The sequence below is a fragment of the Urocitellus parryii genome, chromosome 3 (assembly GCF_045843805.1).
Source record: "Urocitellus parryii isolate mUroPar1 chromosome 3, mUroPar1.hap1, whole genome shotgun sequence".
In the NCBI taxonomy this organism is placed as follows: Eukaryota; Metazoa; Chordata; class Mammalia; order Rodentia; family Sciuridae; genus Urocitellus; species Urocitellus parryii.
In genome coordinates this window covers 9,970,806-9,995,738 of record NC_135533.1, presented here as the reverse complement: position 1 = coordinate 9,995,738, position 24,933 = coordinate 9,970,806, and positions in this window count along the sequence as shown.

Sequence of the window (24,933 nt, the reverse complement as noted above, 5' to 3'; positions counted from 1 at the left end):
CTCTTATTTATGCTATAATCTTTATTATTTCTTTCATTCTACTCTTTTGGGGATTTGGTTCATTCTCATTTTTTTAATCTTAATAAGATGCACCAGTAGATTTTTTATTTGAGTTCTTTTGGTTTTCTTCATGTGGATGTTGATTACTACAACTATTCCTCTCTGTACTGCTTTTTGCTGTATCTCATAATTTTCAGTTATTATTTTTCATTTTCATTTATTTCAAGAAATCCTTGATTTTGCTTATTTCTTCCTTTATCCCTTGGTTGTTCATGAGTAAGTGGTCTAATTTTTATGTATTGTATAGTTTTAAAGTATATTTTGTTTTTAATTTCTAGTTATATTTCATCATGGTCAGAAAAGATGCATGAAAAGATCTTGATTTAAAAAAAATATGTGAGGACATGTTAATAGCTTATCTTATGATTCATTCTGGAGAATGTTTCATGTGAGAATAAGTATTCTGCAGTTGTTGGATGGATTATTCTGTAAATGTGTTAGGTCTATTTGATCTAGGGTACAATTTCATTGCCATTTCCTTGCTGATTTTCTGTCTGGATGGTCTATCCATTGCTAAATGCAGGGTGTTAAGAATCCCCTAATATTATTATGAAATTTTTCTTTTCCTTTGGGTTAATTATTATTTGCTTTATATATTTGGGTACCCTAGTACTAGGTGAATATATATTTAGAATTTTTATTTCTTCTTGCTTATTGGATCCCATTATCATTATTTAATGACCTTATTTGTCTCTTTATTTCATTTGATTTATAGTCCATTTTATCTGATGTAAATATGGTTACTTGGGCTTTCCTTTGGATTCTGTTTGCATCCAACATCTTATTCCATCCCTTCACCTTAGTCTATGTGTATCCTAAGAGATGAAGTGAGTTTCTCATAAGAAACATACTGTTGTGTCTTGTTATCCATTCAGTCATGTTGTATCTTTTATCTGGAGAATTTAATCCATTTACATTTAAGGTGTTTATTAATGGGTGAGGTCTTATTATAGACATTTGGTAACTTGTTTTGAATTATTATTATTGGGAAAAAATTGGGGGGGGGTTCTTCTCCCAGCCACTTTAGTCCTTCTTTTGATTTACTCTTGTAGTATATTTTGATTCATTGCTAATGATTTTTGGTTTTCCTATCATGTGTTCACTTTGTGATTACTATGAGGGTTGCAAAACAATCTTTTTGTTATAACAACTATTTTGAAATGATACTAACAGCATGATCTTGAAGGCAATAAAAGAGAGAGAGGGGAAATATTAATGAAAAAATACTGTGTACTTGTGTTATATTTTTCCCCACACTTAAAATTTTTGATGTCATGTTTTCTATATTGCTTGTCATTTAACATATTAACATAGTCATTATTATTTAAATTGGCTTGATTTTTAGCTTACATATGAAGACATTAAAATGGTTTACTAAATCTGTTTAAAATATTAAAAACTTTCTGAATTGATATGGTTACTTTTATCAGTGAGTTTTATATCTTCCCATGTTTTCTTCTTATTTCTTAATATTTCTTACTTTCAATTTGAAGAACTTCTTTCAGTATTTCTTACAGGACATGTCTGGTGAAGAAATTCCCTGAGTTTTTATTTACCAGGGAATATCTTTATCTCCTTTATTTCTAAATATAGCTTTTGCTGTAGTTTAGACCTGGAATGTTCTTCAAGAACAATGTGTTAAATGCTGTACTATTGTGAGAAGATGGAGTCTTTAAGGGGTTAAAAGTTCATTGGATGTCTTTCTTTCAAGGCAGTTGTAGGTAGAAGGGGGTCCACAGGGGAGTGGTGGCCTGAGTTCTGGCGGGTAGGTAGCAGATAAGTGTCTTGATTGGGAGCAGAGCGGAATTTGGGAGTTCTGCAGTGATCCTGATAGGTGATCCTGCTAAGGTGTACATGAGCCCTGCGCCAGGTAATACTTTGGGAATTGGGTGTCGGGCTCAATTTCTTTGAATAACTTTCTATCCCTTTGGTATTCTCAAGTCCTTCTTGAACTTCAATAACCCAAATATTTGCCCTATTCATACTGTCCCAAAGTTCCTGTAATCTTTCTTCATTCCTCTCCATTCTTGTTCTATTTTTAGCTCTATGTATTTTGAGATAGCCTATCTTTCAGTCCAAAAATTCCTTCTTCTATTTGATTTATCCTGATTTTGATGACTTCTATTATGCTTTTAATTTTGTTTAGTATATTTTTCAGCTCAAGGATTTCAATTTTTTTAAAAAATTTATTTCATCTCTGTGAACTTTCTGTATTTGAATATTGAATTATTTTGCTATGTTACTTTGAAGCTCACTGAGTTTCCTTAAAACACCCATTTTAAATTCTCCATCTAAGAGTTTGTCATACTAATTACCATATGGTCAGGTTCTAGTACGTTCTTTTGACTATGAAGTGAGGGCATGGTTTCCCAGAGGAATATTGATGCTTTCATGTGATGCAATGTCCTCTGGTCATTGAAGTATTATGTGTTTTTTTCCAGTGTTCATAATCTGGCTTTGTGCCCCCCCCCTTTTTTCCCCAGAAATTCTTATTCAGTGTACACATTTTTTTGTGAGTCCATAGTCACTACTGCTATTTCAACACTAGATGGCAGCTGAAGTACAGGTTTGCCATGAGTCTGTCATTGGTGGTATAACTGTCAGCTCTACAAAGCCACCCCAGCCCAGGTTTGATCTAAATTTGTAGTTGGTACATTCAGTATGAACTGAGAGAGTACCTAAAATGGGTAGTATGTCCATACAAGTTTCTTCCCAGGACCAGGGTAGGCAGTTACCTCATTCACAGTCACAGAATTGTGGTCTAGCTCTGTGGGATTCTGCCAGACTCTGGGCAGAATCACAGTACAATTACCAGTACCAAGCACTTATGCCAGACTTGTGTTCACCAACGGCTCAAAAATGTGTCATACCAAGAGCCCTTTAGCCTATTCAGAACAGTGCCCACACTGCTATGGCCTGTCCACTATGAAGGCAGATGTAACACAAGGCTACTTCAAGAAGACACAGGTTGTGGGAGGCCATCCTCCCACGTGATTTGAGTTACCTCCCTGGCTGGGTGAGAGGCGCTTAGACACAGCTGTGTCAGAGCTTTCCCCACCCTTTTCCAGGTCCGAGGGCTTGTCCATCCAGAGGTGTGTCTGGCCACTGTCCGGAAGACCAGTTGTCGCCCCTGACCTTGGGATGCTGCCCCCCTTAACCTTCATTGGATGGGATTTTCCCTGGAATTTTTTGTTCCCCAATAAAAGTCCACTCCCTGGCGTGTTTTCACTCTCTCGCTAGCCTCTTCAGTAAACCTCACTACCGCATTAGGTGGCTAGAGGTAGGAGCTAGGAGAAGCCTTCCCAGAGCTGGTTTTAAAGGTAATTGGAGTCTTGTCTCTTTAATTTAAAACTCCCTAGCATTTACTCACAAATCGAACCTTCTTTAATGAAGCCAGCACTGGTCGCATGGCAGAACAGGTGATACTGGCTGGGATAGACCAACAGACGAAGGCCACATGTCCCTGCCTAACACAAGGTTTGCCCCAGAGGCTCTGTCTATAGGCAGTCCTGGGAATGGGGTCCCTTAATATCTGCCCAACCAGATATTGTGAAGCCCAACCAGCGCACCATCAGTCTCCAAGTTGAAGTCCCATGGCCAAGCCCTATCTCACCACTGGCGAATGGAGGCCCACTGCATACTGTGGTACCTGAGGTTGAATAGTGTTGATGAAGGTATTCCCTTGGTTACCAAGGCTGATGCTAAGGCAGGGTGTACCTAAGACTCACAGTCACAAGATCTTCCAGTTTTAAGGGTATACCCAGGATCATGCTGAAACTGGTAGTACAGGCCAAACTGGTAGTTCAGTAGTAGTACAGGCCAAAATATGCCCCTGTCCCACTGGGTATAAGTGTAGACTTTTGCAGTGAGCTCTGGTCTGGAGAAGGTGCGCTGCCTGGGTTGAAGGATGGGTGGTGGAGGAGTACTTTGTTGTCAATGCTGATGCCTACAAGTGACACACCTGATTTTACAGCTGGCTGTGCAGTCCTGGGGCAGGGACAGTGCATCAGGACCACTCAAAAGCTAGCAGTAATGCATGCCAAAACTCAAGTGTGTTCTATTGGTGTTCAAGTCTCTGCGTGATCCTGAGGATGATCTAGATGCTCCTCTGAGACCTATGGCCTGGGTGTAGAGGCCTTTGGTTTTTGCCTAGTGTTGCATGTCATAGAAGTTAACTTTACAGTGAGCTCAAGGCAAATCCTATGCTAGCTTTTGTGCCCTGCTCCCCCAACAGGTAGACTTTTGCTTCCCCTCTGCTTCACATGATTGATGGAGGGAGATGGCCACAGTCTCTTGGCCACCAGGTCAATGCAGTGCGAGTGGTTTAGTCTTCTAGTACTGTCCTGAGAAAGCATAGGCTATGGGACTCTGCCCAGGACTGGGATTTACCATGTAGGACCCTGAGACTGGGTTTCAAGTCTAAGTCCTGGATGCCACTTTTCTCCTCATTTCAAGGAGATATCTTTCTGTGTTTCTTGGAGTTGACATGGCAACACATTTCTTACCACCTTCTTCAGTTTGTCTTTTCTTATTACACAAAATCAAGGACTGTGGTCTCCCCCTGGCTTCCTTAACACTTGTGAATGTGGTGTGATATGTGAGTCACTGTTCAACTTGGTGTCTGTGGGTAGACAATCAATTACCATCCCCACCTCCTTTAAGATATTTTCGAATTTCCATATTATTGAACACAATACTTGTTAAAAGTATTTGTGACATGCTCAACTCAAAAATAGTTTCATTAAATTTGAGTTAAATATGATTCATTCTCTGAATATATCAGAATATATTTTACATTTTATTGCATTTATTTGCTCATAATAAAGTCTTAAACAGATTAGCAATGGGTATTTTTCATTGCTGTTTTTATAGATTCAAAACAAATCTAAACTGTTTTGATTTGTTAATTATTGAAAATTTGTTTAAGGCTTATTTAGAAATCACAACTTTAGCAATAAATTTATTCTAAATAGAGAACATATCTATGAATAATTGGCCCATTATGCTTAATAAAAGAATTTAATAGAAAATAAATTATATTAAAATTTAATGTTTTAATTAATGCCTATGCTTTATATTTGTTTATTTCACTACAACAAATAAGAGAGTGAGTTACTATTTTATAGACATTTATATTCTTCTGTTTGTTTTTTCTTTTTCCTCACTTTCTGCCAGAATAATCTTCACATCTCAGAGTTTAGGTCAGGCAAGAAAGCAACATTATTTGAATAAATAACAGGTACCACCAAATGTCACTATGGAAACACAAGAATTCATGTTTCCATAGAAACCCTACGCTTTCCAACTATATTTATATTGCTATCTACTTGTGATAATATAGGTTCTGTGTTGTTTTTATTATATGTAGCAAAAAAAAAAAAATAAAGCAGTCTGTGGTAGAAAAATTGGGACCATAAATAGGGCCTAAGAAAATCTTTTGGCCAGTAAGCCAACTATTCATACCTGCTTTCAAATAGTGATTCTTTTTTTTTTCCATCACTTTCCTATGTCCTAGGGATACAGAAGTGAATAGGAGAGAGAAAACTTCTAAGCCTTTTAAGCTTCAATATTTGTGGGAATAATTTAAAAGTAAAATGAAATCAAACAGAATTTAATTATATAATTCCACACAGGACTAAGAGCTCAGAATTAATGGTATAATTTTGGATTACTAAGTGTGCACTATTAAGCCATTTTATCTCTCTTCCTAGCATCTACCCCAAATGAAGTATCTACTTACTCTTCAAAACCAGGGCTGTTTGTTAGAAATACCATTTTCTTTCTGTTTTGCATACATTTCTAATGTTGTGCATTAATATGTCTTTGCCTTCTTTTCTTTTTTTGATTTTTAATTGATTTTTTAAAAAATTAATGACAGCATAATGTATTACAATTTTTATTATACATATACTGCAGAATTTTTCATATTTCTGGTTGTAAATAAAATGTTCACACCAATTCATGTATTCATACATGTACTTTGGATAATGATGTTCATCACATTCCACCATCCTTGTTAATCCCCTGCCCCTTCTCTTTCATTCCCACCCCTCTGCCCTATCTAGATATTGTCTATTCCTCCCATGCTCCCCCTCCGGCTACCTCACTATGAATCAGCCTCCTTATATCAGCGAAAACAATCAGCATTTGTTTTTTGGAACTGTCTAATTTCACTTAGCATTATTTTCTCCAATGCCATCCATTTACCTGCAAATGCCATGGTTTTATTCTCATTTATTGCTGAGTAATATTCCATTGTGTAAAAATGCCACATTTTTATTCATTCATTTACTGAAGGGCATCTAGATTGGTTCTACAGTTTAGCTATTGTGAATTGTGCTTCAATAAACATTGATGTGACTGTGTCCCTGGAGTATGCTGTTTTTAAGTCCTTTGAGTATAGACCAAGGAGAAGCATAGCTGGGTCAAATGGTGGTTGCATTCCCAGTTTTTCAAGGACTCTCCATACTGCTTTCCATATTGGCTGTACCGATTTGCAGTCCCACCAGCAATGAATGAATGTACTTTTCCTCCCACATCCTTGCCAACACTTGTTGTTATCTGTCTTCATAATAGCTGCCATTCTGACTGGAGTGAGATAATATCTTAGAGTAGTTTTGATTTGCATTGCTCTAATTGCTAGAGATGATGAACATTTTTTTTCATATATTTGTTGATTGTCTTTGCCTTATTTTCTAAAATTATGTGCTATTTTGTTTTGGTTTTGGTTCATTTCAAACTAGAATAGTAGATTTAGTTGTTTGAAGTGGGTGTGGAAACCAGGGATAATGAAGAGATGCACTCTACTCTCAAGGTTGGATCTAAGGACATTCCTTGGAGAAATGGAGACTAATGTTCAGAATTGGCCTTGACAATAGTCATTGTTACTATGTTTAAAGTGCAACTTTCCATAGATATCAGGGGAATACATAGGGATTAAGTATCATCACCTGGATGTTTTCAATACAATGCTATAATTTTTTAGGATTTGCTATTTTCCTGTCTGTATGTGAAAATAATAGTCAACACTTGCTTAGTGCTTGTTATGTGCCAGGCATGCTTACATTGATTACTTATATTACTTAATTGAATACTAATGATATCCCTAAAAATAGCTCCTTTTTACTTCCATTTTACTAGTGAAGTATGCTTAGAGGTAGGCATAGAGTTAACTATAGTCAGGTATTAAATGACAGAATAATAACCAAATCATAACCAAACTCTAGACATAGAGTTAACCATAGTCAGAGGTGTTAAATGGCAGAATAATAACCAAATCCTAGCATATTTGCCTGAGAATTCATTGTTGTAACTGTAACATACAATAATTATCTCCTAAAATTAAAGGAAAATGAAAACAATAGGAAACTACAATGGGATAATTGTGTCAGTCAAAAGTCTTCTGAGAAATACTACAAGTGATTTTTTTGGTTTAATCTTCACATTCATATTTATGTTATAATTCTTATTTTAAAAGTTAGAAAACTGAAATACGGGAGGTTATAAGAGTTTCCCAAGAAGAGATTACTAAAATTTGGAAGAATTAATATGCAATCTCATTATGGAAAAGCCTGATCTCATTCACCATATCTTCCTAGCTTGGGGTCATAGAAAATGGAGAAAGGGATTTTTTTTTCTTATGCATTACTTTTTATGTCTGCATTCTCTACCTAGTCTGTGACATTCTTGCTTATCATCTACATACAGAATGAGTTATAGATATAATGACAAACTGAGATAATGACTCTTTTTGTTTTTTTCTGGTACTGGTGATTGAGCCTAGGGTCTAGTACATGCTAGACAATCACTCTATTACTGGATTATATCCCCAGCAGTAAATCTTATTCCTGAAGTTGTAATCTAAATGCAAAACAAAATATCACACACTGTCTTTTCATTGAAGGATCTCTTTTGACTGGGTGCATATGATATTCAAACTATTGGCCACTGATCTGTTCCATTCTTATTCTTTTTGTTAATAACAGTCATTTTATTGTAAGTCTTTTATATATATCAGGATATATATGTGTAACATATAATATATATCTTTTATTTATCACAAATATATATTTTATTCCTTTATTTTTCAAGGACACTTTATGATTAATTGAATCTGAATGATTTAAATAATGGATGAGTTCTTTTAATAACTATGGAAATCATAAAGAATGAAACAGAGATTGTCAAAAAGTTAACTTCCATGTATATCTGGTATATACTTAGTGAATTATTAATTAATGACACATAATTTATTTTGTTTCTCTTTAAACACAAGAAAATAATCCTATAAAGGAAACTCTTGGTGGGGTTCAACCTTTAGTACCCATAAATTGAAGTGGAAAATTGTTGGAGGGGAAAATAAGACAAGTATCTTATTCATATTGAAATGTGTTTTATCTTATTCATTTCCAAAGATATAGAAAAATGTTGACATTTTTTCTTCTTCTCCCTTGTGCACACACACATGAACATGTAAATACTGCCCTGCAATTGTAGGATTATATATACTCCAAAGACTTAAACTCCTATTTGAAATTTACAGTTTTATCCCTGGGGGATAAAGCTTTATCTCAATGATGGAGTGAAAAACCTCCTAGCTATACTTTGATAATAATGTTAATATTTGGGCAAATATCACAATTTTTTTTCTAGCATGATGCTTAGAACTTCTAAGTAGATAACCATTTTTTTTTTGTAATTCCCAACAACATCATTCACTGGCACACCATAATCCTTCTATATTACTGAAGACAAATCATCTCCAGACATGTCTAATAAGAGAGAGTCGCCATCTATAATAGTTACCAAGTCTATTGATATCTTGGCATTTTATTTTCATTACTTATAAATATGACCTCTACTAACTGAGCAAAGCCACCTCTGACCACAAAGATGAACTTGTTTTTCTTGGAATAGAGTCAATGCAGCTTGTGAATCCATGATTCACATTCATTAAAGACAGGGACTGAGAGAACCTGGGCCCTGACTAATGGAATGAGAGAGCAACTCGACCATCAAGGGTACACATAGTTCACAGCTATCTTATGGAGCCATTGAGGTAATTTTAATATTGATAAATACAGTTGTGGAAAGAATTATGTTCCTGATCTCTTTCTTTCATGGAAGTTGACACATTTGGGATTCTCAGAGGGATTTTTCATGCCTTAAGAAACATGCTGAGAAATAATTTTTCAAAATCTTTAGAGTATTAAGAATCACTTAAAACAAATCATGTCCACGTATGTCCACCTATTACAACTATGAGCATAATATATTCTGTGTGTCTAAAAAAACAGTATTTATAGTTTTTGATGTGTGACTCTGTTTTCTTTTACTGATAAAATGTAATTTTTCATCTTATCCACTAAACTTATCTCACAATCCTTTGTGCTATTTTTTAAAGCAAAACTCCCCTTATAAGGATTTACCATTAGAAAAAGATAACAAAATAACAGTGTTAGCTTTCTGTCACAATGACAAAAAATCTGAGAAAAACAATAAAGTGGAGTAAAGATTAATTTTGATTAATGGATTCAGAGGTTTTGGTCCATGGTCACTTGGCTCCACGGTTTCAGAGTTGTGTGAGGCAGAACATCATGGCAGAGATCTTGTGAAACAAAGCTGCCAATCTCATAGAAGAAGAGTCCCCTCATGCAGAAAAGCAGGTAGAAAGAGAGAGAAAGGGGTTGGGGACCAGGGTATGCCCTCAGTGACCTACTTCCTCTGCCTCCTACAGCCTACATCAACTTCTAATGCTCCATTCAGTTAGGAATCTATCAATAGATTAATCCATTGATGAGGTCAGAGAACTCATGAGCTAAACACTTCTTAAAAGTCCATCTGTAAACATTGTTGCACTGGGGACCAATTCTTCAACATGTGAGTGTTGGGGTACATTCTAGATCAAAGGTATAACAGACCCTAAGGCAAGTACCCCACACTTTTTTAAAAGTAAAAACGCTAATGCCATTGGAGTGGATGTATAGTTTACTAAGAAGCTACTTTAAGGGAATAACTGATTTGCATCTAGAATTTCTTAGATTTTTTTGCAAATAATTTGTTTAACCACATTACCTTAAATTAGTTTGTATTAGTTTGGTTCATTCTGAGTAGGCCAGTTTACCAGCCTTTCTTTAAAAAGGTCCTTCAAGTTCATGGACTTTTTCTTTTCATCTTTTCTTTTGGCAACAATAAGAGGATAACTTAGAGGTATGCCTTCCTAAACTAGCAATTGCTTGTTTTTTTTTTGGGGGGGGGTTACTTGAATTTTTAATCTGGTTTTATTTTTTGAAATGAAGAATGTCAGGGGAAAAATGACCTATGTTACCATAAGCATAAACTGTAAAATCCTTAAATTGCTTTTAAATCATCATAGTTTGGATTATAGGTCTGATTTTGCATCCAGCAGTCAAGGAAGTTTGAATGTGGCCTGAGAGCATTATTGGTATGGAAGGCAACGTTGATCTGGATTAGAACACTCTGGAAGGACAGCTCCATGTCACACTGTCAGAATGTTCATCTTCCAAGCAAGAGGAAAACGTTCTCTTGAAAAACTATGCCATCCATATACTTTACTTTGCATGTGGCACACATCAAAATCTTTGTCATTATTTATTCTTCCTTCCACTAAATATTATGTACCTGAGTAGAAGGTGTTTGTGCAATTCATCACACATAGTCTCTGTCATATTCCACACACAATATTATGTACCTGAGTAGAAGGTGTTTGTGCAATTCATCACACATAGTCTCTGTCATATTCCACACACAACTACCAATTTTTTTGGAGAGAAAAACTCATGGTGGCAAACTTTTATCGTTATTACATGTGAAACTAAAGATTTGAGAAGTCATCAGGAGCATTCTCAATGGTAAATATTAGTCTTCTGCTAAAGCTTAGGCCAGGTCTTTTTATTGACTACCATAAAATAATGTGTTTTTTTTCTGAAAAATTGTGATTATAGGTTTTACAACTCTTTAAGACAGGTTTGTCACTAAAATAGACTTGGATACCATATGATAGTTGACTGAACTTAATGTATAATTCTACTCTAAAATACTTTCCTGTAAGATAATCTTTTGCAAATGTGTGGTGTACATGTATATAGAACAGGAGGGAGGAATATTTTCATGTTTACTCTTCTATAGAAAAAATTAATTATAGGACCTGAGATGCTCTGATGTTTGAGAAAAGGAAGGGGAAATGAAATTCGGGAAACACATGCAAATGGTAGTTTTGTAAAATATTCTTCAACATCATTAGACGTTTGGCATATTTGAGTGAGAGAACTCCATTTAAATCAAATGTACTTAGATAACTGTTTCCAAGATACTTTTCAACCTTCAAAAATTAGCATTCATTCAAATGATGGTTTTCTCTTGCTTGAATGTATCCATTACTTTGTGAGGAAATCAGTGTTGAACATTCTATTTCTTTACGTGTAACATCTAAACCCATTTGAGATGAACCCCCAAATAAAAAGTTTTATTGTAATCCATTCAGAAATTGTCAGGTTTAATATGGTAGGTTATGTAAAAGGGGTCTATTTTCACTGTTTATCTTTTACACATGATTTTCCTACCTTCTCAATAGACTTAAGTACTGCAGGGTGGGGTCTGTGATTTATATCTAAATATATCTCCCAGCCTTCTAGGGACTAAGTAAACTTGCTGACGGTTGAGTTAGAGGCTGTTAATGCCCCACTGGGATCTCCCTGACCAGGCTCAGGCCCCAACCTCAGAGCCTCTGTCCTCAGCTGTTACAGGAGTTTATTGCTGGTGGCTCTCGGGAGATCTGGCTCCAGAGGATTGCCTTGGGCATCGCTGTGCCTGAAGATCCCTGGGAGTGATGCGTTCCCACTCTGGGGATGTCTCAGCCAGTGCTTGACTGGTACAGGGATGCAAAAGCTTAGCTTCCTGCTTGGGCAGTTCAAACTGTACCATCACTCACACTCCAGAGCCACCCGTGGGATCCAGCTTATTTTTGACTTCTCCTAAAACTGCATCTTATCCTAGCTTCTTCCTCCGACTGCGCTGCTTCACTCATTCCCTTACTGATTTCTCTTGAGAGTACCTTGAGGCCATTTTTAATGGACTATTTTCTAGTACAAGGGAGAGTAATTTTTGAAAATAGATGTCAGGCTGGAAGGGAAGCAGGGAAGTGAGGACACAAAGCATCTAGTGGTGGATATATAAATTTAAGAATTAATGAAGCTTAAAATCAGTATATGAGGTTTTTAGCCTTTTTGAGGTTAATATTATTTTTTATTTGCTGTTGTTTGAATCACCCTCTCTTTCCTTCCTGTATAATATTAAGATACAAATGGAATGCACATATGCATCTTTTTCCCAGGGGTGAGGCCACAGAAATAATTGTTGTCATGGAACCTGGGTGATGGCTGGTAGGTGGGACAGAGATTTTACCAAGAAAACAGAAACAGTTAGAGAGCTTATTGGAGGAAGATACACTGTACCCTTGCAATAGGGACATGACAAAGACATCTGCCAGTGAATTTAGAGGGGTCTCGGCTTATATGGATTCTGAGTTCTTTGTCCCCTTTTGGTAGACATTTTTTCTAGAAATGTTTTATGCTAAGCAAAGGATGATTGACAGTTTCCTGTGCCTTGCCCATAGGGCTCATTGCACTGCCCCAAGTACTTGTTCCCAGGTTTTTAATTAAATGTGAGACATAAGTATATATATATATATATATATATATATATATATATATATATATATATATATAGTCTTAATCAGGCTTCTCCTAGGTTACTATAGATCAAACATCAAACTTGGGGGTGTTTGCACATGCACCTGAGGATGGTTGGACAGTCCTTTGAAAAGCAGGATCTTGCTGTTTGTGCTTCAGGGAAGTTTGCTCTTTTGATAACTGCAAGGGGCAGGACAAAGGGAGGACCTCAGCCTCACTTTGGTTCTGCTAATCAAGGTGAAGTGAGGTCTCTAATCTATCTTGCCTCTTTTTTTGGAGTTTTTCTGGTGATGTGAAGTCAGAATGGTGAAGTGCTCTCACCATCTTCCTGAGAGTCCACTCCTCTTCTTTCCCCAGAAGAGGCTGTGTATGCAGACTTATTTGTTAGGGTTCCTCTGGATCTGGCAGATTGTGTATCTAAAGGTGACTGCTTTAAAAGCTACATTAACTGCTTCAGACCCTTAGGGTAGTGTTAGGCATAACTTAGGGCTCGTCTTAGAGAATTCCAAGCTAGTGAATCACTCTAAAGTATGCACTAGAGGTCTGAATGAGTTAATGCAACATCTCCTGAGCAGGGAGTGAGTGGCTGGCACTCAGGAGGAAGCTGCCTTACAGCACAGGAGACCCACAGTTCTAGGACAGGACAGCTCTGCCTTGGCCCTTTCTGAGCAGATTGACTGGGGCTGGCTTTCTTTTGCTCCCTTCTTCGGGCTGTGGAAGAGTATTTTGCTAATGCTAATCTAGGTGTCTAAAGAAATTAGTGGAGTTTTCACTTATTTAGAGATAGATGAGACACTGTCAGAGTCTGGATCTGTGATCCAAGACTAAAGATTAATTATTTTCTGTCTTTAAACAAAACCCAGCGAGTTCTGAATCCTAATGCATGGCATTTGTATTAGTTTGCTAGGGCTGCCATAACAAAGCATCACAAGTGGAAGGGCTGAAACCACAAAAAGTTATTGTCTCACAGTTCTAGAGAGTAAATGGCTGAGATCATGCATGTCATTAAGGTTGGTTCCTTTTGAGGGGAAATCTGTTCCACATGATTCTGCTGGTAATTTTTTTGTGTTTCTCAGCTCGTAGAAGTCTCTTGCCTGTCTTTGCAGTAAGATGATATCCTTCCTGTGTGCCTGTCTGGATATCTGTCTCCAAACCTCATTCTTATTATTTTTGGTGACATTGGATTAGAGCTCAATCTAGTTATAACATCTTAACTTAATCATGTCTGTAAAGATTCTTTCTTCAAATTAAGGTCTCATTCTGAGAAACTGGTGGTTAGAATTTCAACATGTGAATTTTGGGAGGCATAAATTAACCATCACAGCATTATTAATGCATTCTTTCGTGTAGGCTGGTGTCATGGCTTGTAGTCACGTTGTCACTCTTCTCAATAAATCAAAATTATGTTTTCAAGTTAGAGGCAGAACTTCAAATTGCATACCTGCCAATTGACTTGGGGAAGCCAGGAGTGGGACGGCAAATCAAAGCCAAGGAAGTGCCCCATCTTTAATAAGTGAGAGCCAGTGTTTGTTCTCAGGAGATTTAATTAAAGGGAGTAAGGTAAAAGATATATTCCACTGAACCTCCTCCTCTTGCCTTCCCTTTTTTCCTATTTCTGAGTGTGGCTGTGTTGCCATATCTTCTGAAGTCTCAAGAGATGCTGTAAATTGATATTGTATGTAAAATCTCGTTTATGCATCTATTATTCCACAGTTCTGAAAAAAGACAACCTAGGACAAAATAAAGCAAACCACATCTGTAGGCCAGATGTGGCCAGGGTATTGTCTGTCTGAGGTCAGTGACCTCAGGTTCAGTCATTCGAAATCTGAGTTCTTCCATGAGCATGTATTGCATAATCTAGCCCTAAGAGATGGCATGGTAGAGTGGTAATAAATGCAGGGTCTAGAATCCCTGGATGGAAAGCTGCATACTGTTACTTGTAAGTTACTGTTGATCCTAAAAGGTTGTCTATCTTCTATTGCCTCAATTTCTGCATTGAAAAGGGGGATTAAATATAATCTCAAGGTCACAGATTTCTCATGAGGAGAAATTAGCATTCTTTTATGGTGGCAGGTAAACAGAAAGTGTTCAATTAATATCAGAATTATGCTAAACACAGCAACAGCATTTTACCTAACATCTTTACATGATAAGGTTTAATGAGAACAAAGTAGTCATGTATACATGCAAACACTTATAAATTTATTGTTTTCCAATATCCTTTATAGTCTAGCAGAAGCAATTTTGTATCCTCAGTCATTATGACATGTCTTGCTCTTCCTTCTTGTTTATATGATGTTGTAAACCACCCTATAATACAATTTAGGTATGGGAAACATTGGCTGCAATGAAAACCTCAATTTTTAAATAGAAGAAAAATTTTATGAAGTCAACATGGGTAGTTTTGATAGATGAGAATATGGAAAAGTTTAATCATTGGACAATTAAAGAACAGAATATTGACAAGTGGAATAGAATTTCAATAGAGAAAAATTTGAGTTGTCAAAGCAAAAAAACAAGAGTTCCTTGGGGAAAGTGGTGTCACATATTTTTCTTTTTGGTCTATTTTAGGACTGGGCTGTGAAAGAATAATGTGAACTGGGTCACATCATGATGCTTTATAATTTTGTCAAAAATAATCTACAGTAATTCACACTCTGTCCTAGGATTATAGTGTGAAATTATAACATTCTCATGGATAAATATAGAATAAAATTATTGACTTGTCACTATTTTGTTTAATTTGCCATGTAAATATTTTCTTACATTTAACTGTTAAATTTTGCCTCTTTAAAAAAATATGATTTTGTGTTTTGTTTTTAGTTTATGTTGTTCATTTTTTTTCTGGAGAACAAACTTAAAATTGTCAGTTTTCTTAATGGCTGAAAAGATTCTTGACTTGGACTTTGTAAAGAAAACTCAAAAATAAATTTGGAAATACAGTCCCACGTTTTGGAATTAGAATTTGGAAGAGTTAATGAAATAGCTAACTGGATTATGATGATTATATCAGTGTTCTGTGGTACCTTTCACTGATGTTAGTTTATAATTTTATCTTACCAGGAAGTTCAGTCTTTACCAGGTGCAATTGTTAAAAACATCTTTTCCCTGGTCTGTTCTCTATTCTGCTGTTATTATTCTCTTTCTCTGATCACACTTTTTGCCCCGCACCATTCTTGTTCCATTCCTGATTGCACTGGAATTATTACAGCCTGATATTAGGACATGTGTAACAGAGAATTTAAATTCTCAGAATCATCTGAGGGTAGGGTTTTAAGTAGAGTTGTAACTACTTGTCCCTACTGAACAGTTTTATTGATTGGTTTACTTTTTTCTGATACTTGGTATTAAACCCAGGACACTCTACTACTGACCTATATGCCCAACCTATTTTTATTAATTATTTTTAATTATACATAACATTAGGATTCATTTTGATGTAATTATAAAACCAAAGAATATGAGTTGCTCTAATTCAGTCCCAATTATTTCCCTTTGCTTCCCCTGTCTCCGCCCCATTCCATTTCCTCTACTCTACTGATTTTCTATTTATTTTTAGTTTAATTTTTCTTTTTTTAGTTAGTGTCTTATGGATGTACATGGTGGTGAGATTCACTGTGGTATATTCATGTATGTACACAGGAGAGTTTGATGACATTCGTTCCACTGTTCTTCCTCTATCTTGTCTCTTCTCCCTCCTTCTCAGTTCCCTTCATCTTGTCCAATGATTTTTCTTCTATTTTAATGGAATCTCACCATTTTCCTTCTCTCTCTATCTCTCTCTCAGCCTGTCTCTGTATCTGCCCCTCCCCCTTATTTTGGATTAGTTTCTGCATATTAGAGAAAACATTCAACTTCTGGCTTTCCGAGTCTGTAAGTTTTACATTATATCTCTCCGGATCATTATTTTCTCTGATGCATTCTCTGATGCAACATAATTTCCTTAGTGTTGTACATAATTTCCTTAGTGTTGTACATTTATTCAGTCTCTTTTCTAGTGTTTAATATGCAGTTTAACTCATTTGCTGAGGTTTCCTTTTTTGTTGCAATGGCACTATTTTTCATTTATAAGAGCTCCTCTTAATTTCCCCATATATGCCCATTCTTTTCTCACGATGTCTTTTTTTAATGTCTCTTTAAAGTTTATTTCATATTTTAATAATTTTGGCAAAAGTTACTTTTAGAGTCTTTGAATAATTCTGTTATTTCAAATTTTAGATGTACTTTTACAATCATTGTACTTGCTTACTTTCATTTATGATTTCTTATTTTCCATTTAGTTTTATAACTTTTAACTTATGATTCACATTTTTATAATTTTTAAAATTTGTTTTAATTAGTCATACATGAAAATAGAATGCATTTATGTACTTTGATATATCATACATAGATGGGATATAATTTCTCATTTTTCTGAGTGTACATGCTATAGAATCACATTGATCATGGAAATACATTTTATGTGGGACTATTTGTAGCCTGTTTTGGAAACTGTCCCTTCAGGCTGATTCTATATCCCAGAAGAATCCCTAGCCTTTTATAAAAGCCTTCGGACCTTAGTTTCTGAGTACCGGTGTTCCTTGTATCACACAGATATCACTGATTCAAACCTCAGCCTCTTCACAGAGCAGAAATCTCAGAAGAGATACATTTTTCCTCTGCTTACTGATTTGTATGATAAAGACTCTTTGAAGCTTACTTACAGTGTTTCTGGTCCTATATATTTGAGATTTCTCTAGTATTCACCTTTGCTGAGATTTGAATATTTTTGTTTTGGAAGGCTGATCATTTTTGTATTTATCTCACTTGCAGTTTTTATGTTGGGTGGGATTGAGGTTTTGTGTTTACCTCCTGTCTGTAAGGGAAGGTGAAAAGTCAAGCAAAGCATTCAGTATTTGACCTCTATACTGAAATATAAATATTTCATGTAAAATCTGTGAAAAGGCACTATGGGCATGTATAAACAAAAAAAATAAATATTATAATTCACATGTTACTGTGAAACATGCTGTGCTCACTAAAATGCAGCACATTTGCTTTGATATATTTAGAATTGGTTGAACTTATCTGCACACACCCTCACACAGGTGCACACAGTATCAATGTGTTAACGCAGCCCTCAATTATAGTCCTGCTCCTTTGTGGCAGGGGCACATATCTGTTCTACATAGCACTCTCCAGAGAAATGGCCTTCCTTTAAGATCCAGGATGGAGATTTTGTTAGGGAAAGGTCCCTGAGAGAGTGATGGACTGACTACTCATGTGGATAATGGCAGTCCCTTCCGCGTCCTCTTTGCCTGTGGTGGGGAGGCACTGTGCATCAGCAGCCCCTTCAAGTGGCTTCTCAGAGTTTCCCTATGAGGGATGAGCCACACTTTGTCAGAGACTCTCTCCTGTTGAGGCAGAAAACTGAGAGGAGGCTAACATGTATGCGAATGAAGGAAAGAGTGCATGTATGCATTCATGCACACTCATGTGGCGTTGGAAAAGAGAAGTCTTGAGTGTGTTCCAAACTTGAAAAAATCACATTTTGTTCTTTTGCATAAAATTCATCTTTCTATTTAATTGATTTTTCCCTAATCAGTGCAGCCATATGGAAAATGCAGACAGGTTGATCTATTTTATGTAGATTCTTTACTACCATGAAGTTGAGTCCTTTCATCAAAAAGTAAATCATACATCACATCCAGGGTGAATTGCTGTTTGGTACCTGGAAGACATTGGATCATCTATATTTTTAAGTGATTAATTCTTCTAGCTAAAATTGAATTGACCTCTCTCTTGCTCCTGCCATTATATTCTTTTATAGAAGTCCAAAGCTTACCTCAAGGATTTTGCAAAATCTGAGACTTACTTACATTTTTATTATTTATTGAAGCTTAGGTTTATAAATTTGTATGAGTCTACATAACCTACCTACTATAAATATGGTATGTGATGGCAACATTTTGGGGTTTTTACTTTCATAAATATTCTAAAGTATTTTGAAATGATTTTTTAAATTAATCATTTAGTGGTTTAAATTATTTAAATTTAATTAAATTAATTATAAAATAATCAATACTATCCCTGTTGGAATTACTTTATGCCAAATAAGTAGGTGAATTGCAAACAAAAGGAAATCAGATTGTTTATGTGTAAGTGGTAGGAAGAAATGACACCAGGAAAATACACCTGTAATTTTCACCTTCTGTATTTGAATATTAGCACCTTCTGCTGATCAGTTTTCATGGAAGTAAAGTAGGACAACTGTGAATTGTGTTTGGGGTACAAATTTTATTTAAATTTAAATTTTATTTAACTTGGTGATCAAGAACCTCATTTCACTTTATTCACTATGACTCTGTTGAATTGCAGATTAAAGTGATGCTAAAATAATAAATGAGCTGCCTCATAAATTAAGATCAATCTTTATTTTATTATTTGGCAAAACTTGCAAAATTCACCATTCTCAAAGATCAAATTTCTTTCCTTATGAGTTCCGTTTTTTGTGTCCTAAATTACATGTCTTCAAGATTATAGAATCTTGTAGACATTATGCTTGTTATGATTTCTGAATGTATCTTTAAATGTTCTAAAATATGGAATATATTTCTAAAAGAAAGCAATTTGGTTTGAAACCAAGATTCATATTATTCAATTCAGTGAAAACCAGGTTGACTCTAAAAAAATTAAATGCATTACATACAAAAGGATATTAAAATGCGAGAATCTATGATTACAAAGTTGGTTAAAACTAAGAAATTCCATTGCTGTATCTCTATAGGTTCTAGATCTTCCAAACTCTAGTAACTTGAACTTCTCCTTATGTATGCCTATGGAAAGATGCTCGACATATGTCATTTGAGATTTTTCACATTAAAAGACAATGACAGGCCACTACACACCAATCAAAATGGACGAAATCCAAAATACTAACACCACCAAATGCTGACCAGATTGTGAAGCAATATGAATTCCCCCTCAGTGCATGTGGACTGTGAATTAATACTGTGACTTTAGAAAGAGACAGTTTGCCATTGTCTTATGAAACTGAACATATGCTTACCATACCATTCACCAGTCATATTCCTTGTTATTTTTACAAAGGAGTTGAAAACTTATTTGTACAAAAAAATCCCACTCATGGATGTTTATAGCAGTTTTAGCCCTAATTAGCAAAACTTGGAAGCAACCAAGATGCCCTTCAGTAGGTAGATGGATACACTGTGATACATTTAGGCAATGGAATACTGGTTCAGTGTTAAAAAGTAATGAGCTGTCAGGCCATGAGAAGACGTGAAGAAACATTCATTGCATATTTTTAAGTGAAGCCAATACAAAACAGCTACATGTTATAGGTTCCAATTATGTGACATTATGGAGAAATCAAAATTGTAGAACCGGTGAAAAAAAGGATCAGTGGTTGAAGGTGTGTGGGGTGGAGTGAGGGATAAATAACAGAGTACAGAGATTTTTAGGGCCTGAAACTGTTGTATGAAACTAGAGTCATAGATACATGTCATTATGCATTTTTCAAAACCCACAGAATATACGGTACCAAAAGTGAATGTGAACTATGGACTAAGTGGTAATGATGTGTCAGAGGAGGTTTATGAATTATAACATAGGTATGTACTGCTCTGACTTTGGATGAGGGAAGGGTGTGAATGTAGGTTAAGGGGATATAAGGAAACTCTTCTATTTTCTACTCAGATCTGTTGTATACCCCGAACTTCTTTAAGAGTAAAGTCTAACTCTATATCTGATGGGGGAAGGTGATATCCAGAATATATAAGGAATTAAAATAATAGCAAAAAAGCCAAAGATTTAAAAATTAACAATAAATCTAAATGCCCATTTCTCAAAAGAAGATATATAAGTAGCCATCAAGTATATGAAAAAATGCTCAGCATATCTAATCATCAAGGAAATACAGATGAAAACCACAATAAGGTATCACTTGGCTTCATAAGAATGATTCTTACTGAAAGACTAAAATAACAAGTGTTATTAAGTACGTAGAAAAAGGAACACTTGCACACTGTTGGTAGGAATGTAAACGAGTATAGTCATTATGGAAAACAGTATGACAGTTCCTTAGAAAGTGAAAAAGGGAACTACCTTAAGCTCTAGCAACAATTATTCCCGGGTGTATGTCAAAGAAAGTGAAATTAATATGTTGAAGAGACAACTGCACTTCTGTTTATTACATCAATATTCATAATATCAAGAAATTAAAACAACCCGAGTGTCCATCGATGGATAGATGGATAAAGAAAATAAGATACATGCATATAGTGGAACACTAGTCAGTCCTTGTCTTGCTTCTGATTTTAAAGGAAATGATTACAGTTTATCCCCATTCAGTATGATGTCGGCTTTGGGTTTATTATTTTTATGTTTCATATGATGAGGTAAATTTCTTCTATCTCCAGTTTCTCCAGGGTTTCTATGCTTAATTTTGTCAAAGATTTTTGTATGTATGTATTTATTGAGATTATCATATGATTTTGTCCTAGATTCTATTTATTTGATGAATTATATTTATGGATTTCCATATATTGAAAAAATGTGGCATCTCTGACATAAGTTCAACTTGATCATGGTGTACAATCTTCTTAATGTGTTGTTGCCTGTAGCTTGCTAATATTTTATCAAACAATAAATTATTGCATCTATATTCATCAGGGATATTGGTCTGAAGTTACCAGGTTTGGGTATCAGGGTGATACTGGACTCATAGAATCAGTTTGTGAGTGCTACTCCCCTTTCTACCTCATGCAATAATTTGAGGGGGATTGGTGTTAGTTCTTCTTTGAAAGTCTGGTAGAGAATCTATTTGGTCCTGGACTTTTGTTGTTAAAAGAATTTTTATTTCTGCATCAATCCCATTGCTTGATATTGGTCTGTTTAAATTTTCTATATCCTTTTTGTTCAATTTGGTTAGGTCCTATGTGCCTATAAATGTGTCAATATCTTTTCTCTCTCATTCTTTTGGTTAGTTCAAGTAGAGGGTTTATAAATCTTTATTGTTTCAGAGAACCAGATCTTTGTTGTATTGATCCTTTTTTTTATTCTCTATTTCACTAGTTTCAGCTTTGATCATAGTTATTTCAAAATCAGTCTTCTACTGGTTTTGGAAGAAATTTACCTCAACATTATGGAACATAAAACCAGTAGAAGACTGGTTTTGGAATTATGTTTTTCTTGCTTTTCTAAAGCATTGAGATATAGCATTAGGTTGTTTATTTGGGATCTTCCTGTTGTTGTTGTTGTTTTTAGTGTGGGAATGTAATATTATAACATTCCTCTTAGAATGGCCTTCATAGAATCCCAGAGATTTTGTTATGTTGTATTACTGTTGTTGTTTGAGTTCAGAAATTTACAAAATTTCTCCTCCATTTCTTCTATAATTCATTCTTCATTTAAAAGTGTATTATTCATTCCTCATGTATTTATATGGCTTCTGTAAGTTTTTATGCTGTTGATTTCTAATCTCAATCCATTGTGATCTTATAAGATGCATGGAATAATATCGATTATTTTGTATTTGCTAAGACTACCTTTGTGTCCTAAAATAAGTTTTTTTTTGGAAAATTTACCATGAGTTGCTAAGAAGAAAAGATATTCAGCTTTTGTTGGGTGAACTATTTAATAGATGCCTGTTAGGTCCATTTGATTCATAGTTTTATTTGGGCCAGAAGTGTCTTCATTGATTTTATTTCTGGATGACCTGACTTTTTTTTTTTTACATTGAAATCACTAAGTATTATTGTGTTGGGGTCTTTCTGGGATTTAAATCTAGAATGTGTGTGTGTGTGTGTGTGTGTGTGTGTGTGTGTGTGTGTAATTCAGTGTACAAAGCAACGTTTGGGGCATAAATATTTACTATCATTATATTTTTTGTTGGACTTTTTTTTTCACAGTACATAGTGCCCTTCCTTATCTCTTCTGATTATCTTTTCTTTGAAATCAGCTTTATTACTATAAACATAGCTTCTCATGCTTATTTTTAGACTCCATTTGCATGTAATGCTTGTCTTGGTTTATAAATGAGTCTCTTACAATTTGTGGTTCATCTTGTTTGTTAACCCATTCTGCCAGTGTGTGTCTTTTATTAGCTGAGACCAGTTATATTCAGAGTTATTATGAAGAGATATTTATTATTTTTGTCATTTAGTTTGTTTCATAGATTTAATTTATTTCATTTGCTTAATTGCTCTTTTTTTTGCCTTTTTCTTCATGTTTTCAGAGGACTTGAACTTGTTCATCTGTTGAGAGATTCATCCATCTTGAGAGCTCTGGGGTTTGTTTTTTTAGTTATTTTTGTAGTCTGTCTTCAGGTATTTTCTGTAGGTTTAGTAGTGGTGAATTATTTTAGTTTGTTTTTATGGAAACTTTTATTTATTCTTAAAACTTTTATAGATATAGATAAATTTGCTAAAATTGTTCTTTTGGAGCTTGAATAATCTCATTTTAATCCCTCCTGTCTTTTAAAGTCCGAGTCAGGAAGTCTGAAATTAGCCCTATTGGTCTACCAACAAATGTGACCTGAAGTTTCTGTCTTAGAGATTTTAATATTCTACCTTGTTCTGTGAGCTAGACATTTTGATTACAATGTGTGTTGGAGACGTGTAGTTTTTGATCTTATCTATTTGGGGTTCGTTACCACTCCTTTATGTGGATGTCCATCTTGTTCCTAAGGTTTGGAAAATTTTCTTCTATTATTTTACTGAAAATGTTATTAATGCCATTAGCCTGTATTTCTGAGCCCCCTTTTATCCCAATGACTCTTAAGTTTGATTTCCTAATATTTTCCCAGAATTGTATATTCTGATCACGGTCTATTATTATTTTTCTTTTACTGTCTGTTGAGCGTTCTATCTCAAATATCTTTCTTGGAGGCCTGAGGTTCTGTTTCTATGTATTCTAGTCTATTAGTAAAACTTTCAAGTGAAATTTTACTTGATTTATTGTATTTTTCATTTCTAGGAGTTCAAATTGATTTCTTTTCAGAATCTCTATTTATTGAAAGGGTCTTATTTATTGAAAGGGTCTTTCAACTCTCATAATTAGTGTCTATTTCCTAATCTGTTTATTAGATCTTCTTTTAGCTCATTAATCATTTTAATAATCAATTTTTGAAAGTCTTTTTCTAGAATTTCATCCCCTTCCATGTCTGTGTGTTCTTTGTTGGGGGATGTAACCTTTGGTGGATGACTTTTTTTTTTTTTTGCCGTTTTCTTTGTTTTCGGAGGACTTAGACTTGTTCATCTGTTGAGATATATTCCTCTTCCTCTTTTGTGAGGATGTCCCTTGTCCCTTGGCAGGTAGTGGCCTCTTATAATAAGCCCTGTGTTTTTGGTATTCTTAGCTTCAACAATCCAATTACATGATGCTTCAATTACATGGTGCTTCATGATGCTTCATGTAATCCAAGCATTATTTTCAACTGCCAATGCCTCTCAGTTTCCACAGAAGCACTGCTGAATTTACTTCCCTGTTTCAGAGATGCTGCAGTATTGTGGGATTACTTTTGGAATATTTCTATGATTTTGCTCTAGGAGTAAAAGTGCAAGAGTGAGACCTGATGTTCCCCCTCTAGTCATTCCTACTGAGGGCCTTGTCATGGGTCTGAGCTCTGGGGCTTCCCTATACTCTCTGTTAATGTATTGTTGAAGTTTAAGGAGGGTTGTGGAGGAAGATGTGCTGTCACATTGCTGAGCTGTGGGTATAGTTCAGCCACAGAGTCTCTGTCCTATGAGCTCATAGTGTACCAGTTGCTTGCCAGCTTCTCTCAGAAAAATGGAGCTAAGTAATAGCAACAATCATAATGATCAAAATACAGCACTAGAATAAATTTGTGGTGCCTACTATGGCATGTATCCGATTAATTACCACAAAAAGAGGTTGGAAGGGTCAGCATTTCACAACAGCAACAATAAACAGACACAAACTGGGTCTAGGATTAAAGTATACAGTAGTGTCAACCAATCCCTCCCACTACTAATAACCACAACCATAGGAATGTTGCAGGAAGTAATTATATAAACCAAATTTTCTTAAAGATAATAGAATTGCCATTAAGAAGAAATAAAGTAGACTAGGAAAAGAAAGTTTAAAATATTCAAAAGATGAACAGAAAGAAGTAGCAAGTGGAAGTTATAAAGGAGGAGTGAAA